The sequence below is a fragment of the Pistacia vera genome, unplaced genomic scaffold, assembly GCF_008641045.1.
Source record: "Pistacia vera cultivar Batoury unplaced genomic scaffold, PisVer_v2 Contig690, whole genome shotgun sequence".
NCBI classification, from domain to species: domain Eukaryota; kingdom Viridiplantae; phylum Streptophyta; class Magnoliopsida; order Sapindales; family Anacardiaceae; genus Pistacia; species Pistacia vera.
The window spans coordinates 70,637-76,545 of record NW_022196546.1 but is presented as its reverse complement, the minus strand read 5'-3'; the positions used below and the strand labels follow the sequence as shown (position 1 = coordinate 76,545).

General features: G+C 33.7%; 1 long non-coding RNA gene across 2 annotated transcripts; it reads left to right on the top strand.

Annotated features, from left to right (window-relative positions):
• The first annotated feature begins 2,576 nt into the window (after positions 1-2,576).
• Positions 2,577-3,717, top strand: LOC116113767. Of its 2 annotated transcripts, none has more exons than XR_004125467.1 (4): positions 2,577-2,841; positions 3,260-3,340; positions 3,487-3,565; positions 3,668-3,717. It is a non-coding gene; the product is annotated as an uncharacterized LOC116113767 (long non-coding RNA). The 2 variants fall into 2 exon arrangements; XR_004125466.1 differs by having other exon boundaries at positions 3,253-3,340.
• Positions 3,718-5,909: the final 2,192 nt, after the last annotated feature.

Below are 5,909 nucleotides of genomic sequence, written 5' to 3'. Positions count from 1 at the left end.
TTGTAGTTTTCTAAACTAGGTAGGTGATCAATCTAAATTAGGATAGAAGTGATCCCTATAGTCAAGGATTTTAATGTGATCCCTATAATCTAGGAAGTCATATACATCTGTAACACTTATCAAGGCTCAAAACCGCATGAAGACGTATGCTGATTGTCGTCGTCGAGAGGTGACATTTGAGATAGGAGAATCCGTATATTTGAAGTTACAACCATACAGATTACGATCCTTAGCCCGTCGCTATAATGAGAAGCTGAGCCCACGATTTTACTGTCCCTTTGTGATCACGGACAGAATTGGAGCAGTGGCATACAGGCTAGCACTACCTTCTTCAGCTCGTATTCACAACGTTTTCCATGTTTCGTAACTGAAGAAAGCAACGTTCCCAATCCCCAATAGCCAGCCTCTACTGGTAGCCCTTAACGAGGATTTAATGTTACAACTCGAACCTGAAGCAGTCCTCAAGAAAAGGAAACTTCTGAATGGAGAGTGGGAGGTGCTGATTCAATGGAAAGGCTTACCTTCCTATGAAAACACATGGGAGGATTTTGACATTATTCACCACCAATTCCCTTCTTTCCACCTTGAGGACAAGGTGGTTCTCCTTGGGGAGGGTAATGATGAACAACTAAAAGGGCTGATGTACAGCAAGAAGGGTAGTGGTAAGAAGTAGAGGAATATTGTTGAATATTTGTTATGTAGGAAGTTGGGATTTGCTAGGGAGGACAGATGGCATGATAGGATAGGATGTAAGTGGAATTCGGTTAGAGCAAAAAGGTGACAGGAGAGAATAAAAAGAGGAGGAGAGAAAAAGGATGACTCCTTCAGAATTAAAAGAGTGAATTGGAAGGGAGGCAGTTGACCCTCGAAGTCAGTATTTGGGAAGTGGCTGACCCTCGAAGTCAGTATTTCGTTATCGTTTTCTTGATGTACTTTGCATTACTTTCTCAATGTTAGTTGCTTACTGAGTACTGATAGGATATGACTACTGGATATATCTTCTATGGATGTATTGTTCTGCTGGGATTAATATAACAGGATCTTCTTTACTAAATTGTAATTGTTGATTGTGAGTTGTGGACAGATTGTTGGTAGTATTGGTTGATTTGCAGGTCAGGTCCTATCACACACACATTCAACAGCTCTAGACATGTTTATATGTTTACGATATGATCATTTTTTCAAACACTTGGCTGACTATGGTTGTTTAGTGAACTTTTCAGACTATGATTAGGTTTTTTTATGCTTTGTTTGTTGAGTTGTTAAATCTCGTATAATCTCCCTTTATCATTATTAGAATTCATATTGAACTTGTTTGTAGACACAGAAATTGATTTCTATTGAGCATCTTTCAAAGCAGTATGTGTCAGCAAGGAGTAAGCCAGTGACAAGATTCTCTGATTCACTTTTAGTTTGATTAGCATGGTAAATGCTTTTTGGTTATTAATGTGCCAATTTTATCTTACTAGTTACACAAGGTTTTTACTTCTCTTGCAGGATCCTGCCATTGCAGAAGGCTGTCGAAGAAAAAGCTCAAGCAATACGTGCTGCGGCTGCCTCTAGTTTCAAGTCTATGCTTAATGAAAAAGGGGATGTAACTGTCAGTTCCCGCTGGTCCAAGGTTGGTTGATGTATGAGCATTAGGATAAAAAATACGAGAGACAAGGAAATAGTGAGACTAGGAGGAAATAAAGGGCAATAAATTAGAAGAACAAGAAAGATGACATAACTAGAGGAATTAGGAAGAGAAACAAATAAAATCAGGGAAGAAACTAATATTTCAACAAGTATTTTATTAACTGAAAACTAAGACCCCGTTTATATAGTACCAGTTCTAAATAGAAATTTGTTTGGAAATATGCTACCTAAAATCTTTCTTAGACAAGAAGCAATCTTCTGACTAAGATATTTATATTCCTTGTATAAATCAGTTCCTAAAATTTTAAGATCCTACATTTTCCATCATTGGAGCTATTGCATATGAAGTTGTTTTATTTGTTTATTTATTTATGTTTAAATTATTACTTCTTTTAGTGTGTCACTTGGAATGTTCTTAAACATAAGGCATCAAGACTGTTTTAGACTTTTAGTAATCAACTCCAAGGGTTTTTATGATGGATACAACTAGGTTTTATTCCCTAGAAGATAGTTTACCTAATTAAATCTCTAACACTAGAGCGGATGGTCTAAGAATCAATTCCTCTTGCACCAACCTTTGGGAAAGTTTGTTATTTAATGTGATTAATTGAGGTAGAAGCTAGCATTGGATGAAGGAATGGGTCTTTAAGGGTTAATATTTTAGCTCTAAGTGGTGGAAATAGAGTTGTACAAGAAAACCTAGATTTATGTGTATACTTTAGGTTGGCAAATATGATCACGGTATCTTTTGGGATATATTTCTTGGTTATGAGGTGGTGGATGAAAGGTGGTGCTTGTTAGGATTCCACATTGAGAGGGAAATGATGGGCATGTGGGTTATAAAGGGTTTGGGCATCCTCTCTTAGCAAGCAAGGAGAATTCTACCCAAACCCATGAAAGACCCATAACCCAACCCAATTGTTGAGTTATTGGAGTGGGTTCTTATCAGGTTATATTTTTAATAAGATGGTTTATCAAGAAATTGCAATAACAACTATTTGATGATATTCTCTTACCAACTGTTTCAAAGGGGACAGTAATAATTTTTACATTCTGGCACAATGAGATCTAATAAGGATGTGTCATTGCAGATAATGGGAGTTTTCCCTCAGAATATTCATCTGCCATGCCCAAAGAAAGAACAGATAATGGCCCCGTCCAGGTTGTAGGTGCTACCAGTGACAAAGATCTCTCAGCTTAGGGGTAAGACAGGCTCTATATCCGCAAAGTTCGAGTGAATCTATGTTAAATGTTCACACTATTCATTATTTTGTGTCATAATTAGTTTTGTAGTTTTCCCCTCTTATCCATTTCTTTAGTTTCTCCCAATAACATTCAAATTTTAAGGAGCTTTTGATGTGATGCTCTATCATGAAAATTGGTTTCCTTTGATACTGCTTTTATACTGTCTTCTAGAGAACTATGTTTAAGAATGTTAACTTGCATCATTTAAATTGTTTAGCTAGATACTCGGTATGCATAAAATTCCAATGATGAGCAATTCAATATCTCAGCATAAAAATATTTGTTTCCAAGTTTCATTTTCTGACAATGCAAACAGAGCCTTTTGAGAAAATATTTCAGCTTGAGGATGCAGAATTAATTTATGGACAGGTTGCAGGGTTCTCGTCGAGAAGTACTAAGATATGGAAGTTTGGGAGTTGCTATATCTTGTCTCATATTCATAGTTTCAAACTGGAAGGTATAGCAAACTTGATCATATGAATGTTTTGAGTTTCTGTTAGATTTATGTTGAAATATCAGCACAGTTTTCATTGAGTAACTGGAATATCTGAAAACTAATTTACTTGTCATTTTAGTAAATATAAAACTAATGTGCTTTCACAGGCAATGCAATATGCATCTCCTAAAGCTATCTGGAATGAATTATTTGGAGTCAACTGGCCATTATTTGAACCAAATGACGGTATTGCCATGTTCCTTATGGTTTTGATTGTATTGTGTATAAATAGATAATGCAATTTAACATAATATAGGATGTTAATCTACTTCCTTTGAATCATTGAAGGAGACTCATCACGATCAGCACGAGTCCAACAATTTGTGAACTATATTTCTGATGTTGAAAATAGGTAAAAAGACTAGCTTTTACCTTATATAATAAGTTATATTAAATTTCTCTTTAATTTGTTAAGCCATTTTACAAATAATTTTTTTTTTTTTTTTGTGAGTGTCTTGATGCTTAATCTGTTTAAAATGTTATTTTCTTTGTTGATTTAGGAAAGGTACTCCCATTGTATCGGAATTTCCAACGAAACTTGATTGGTTGAATACAACTCCCCTTCAGTTTCGTAGGGTAAATGATTTAACTTAAATTCATAGAATTTCATTATCCTTCCAAAGAATTATAACTGATTTTATAGGCTGTCAAACATATGACTTCTTCCCCTTAAATTTGCTTAGAGCCAAAGTGGTTGCATCTGATTCAAACTATGTATCCTAATATGACAATGAGATTTATGTGAGGACAATGATTCTTTTGCATATCTAATTGAGTCAGATACATAAAATTTGCTTGTTTTTATAGCTACTTCAACTTTTGTGCAGAGTTTGAAAGGAAAAATGGTCGTGATCAATTTTTGGACTTACTGTTGTATAAATTGTATGCATGTGCTGCCAGATTTGGAATTTCTGGAGAAGAAACACGTAGACAAGACAGTAAAATTCTCTTCATTTATTATATCTGAATCTCTCAACTGTTTGAAGTTTCTCCTTTTTTAGGTTATACTTTTGGTGAATTGTTTAGATAGTTTTGTGGGTTAACATTATGTAACAGGTTAGAGAATGGTAATATAACCAATATAACCATGAAAGATGACATTGCAAGATTGATTGACTTGGGTGGAGGGGAATACGTGGAAAGTTTTCGCTATGAAAAATCATTTATACTATTTTTCTGACTATTTCCATCAGTGTTTGGTTTTCCACAAAAAATATGATTATCAAGACTAAGAAAAAATGCCAAGTTTGTTAAGCATCCTGTCTAAAATTTAATAAATTAAGCTCCCATGTACTGTAAGGTAATTTACTTGATATGCCTAGCCTATTTTCATCTAAAAGCATATCAATTACTTGGGAAGCCTATTTTTATGTTAGTATGATTTAAACTCTTTCATTCATATTGTTTTTTATTTTAATTGGTGTTGGGAGCATGCAAGGATTATGTGTATAGTTTATGGATATTTATTTATCTTATCAATGTTTATAAAAAAGATTAATCATGTATTCTGAAACCTGTTGGCTCGAATGTCCTTACTTTTTTAGGTTGAATGGACTCAACTTACCAAGATTTTCCAAATTTTGGTTTTATTATTTGGACTGTGTTATGAGGATTGAAATGATCAAACGCATCATTTGTTCATTATTCAAGTGACAAAAAAGCAACAAACACATTAGAAACTTAATTGCAAATTATTTGCGTAAAAAAGACTACAAGTGTTAAGGAGCCTGACATATCAAGCTTTGAGTACTACAATATGTTGAAAATTCAGATATGTGGATTCAGCTAATAACCACTCAAGTAACCATACAAAACTAGTGTGTAAAAGGGTAGAGAAAACAGAGCACCCTATTTCTATCTCTTAGTATTGTATTTGTATGCTAAAGTTTCATCCACTCATTTGATCAATTCTATAAAATCAATAACCATGAATCAATTATTCAGAATATCGATAAAACTAATTCATTATATTTCATATAGTTTTAGTTATACCTAATTCATAAGCTCCAAAAGTTTTAACTGAACTTCTCCTTCAACTCCAAATCTAGTAGTAGCCGATCACCTACCTCATCTTCAAATTCAAAGGCATTCCCTTTACCAAAATGGAAAACATCACCAACCAGTCATAAAATTATCAAAAGAAAATAAGCAGAGAGCTCAGTTTCAGTTTTTTGTCTTCAAAATTGAGCACTTTACAATCTTTATAAGCATCAGCAGTAGAGTTATCACTACTTCAAAAAGCCTCAAAAGTTATCCAAGCACTATATTATCAATTGTAGGGGAGACGTCCAAGTGTTTATAAACTCAATTAATAGGAATTAATTTAGTCAATTGCATCATTGCAACCTGAATTTTCAGTAAATCATAAAATTTCTCGAACAATAATTGCTAACAAATTCAGTAAACCAGAACAATAAAACAAACCATAAATTTAATTACCAGTTCCATATTATGCTAAAAAAACAAAGCATGAATAATTTTCCAGAGAAAGAACAAGATTTTCCTAATATTAATAATTGACAATAGATAA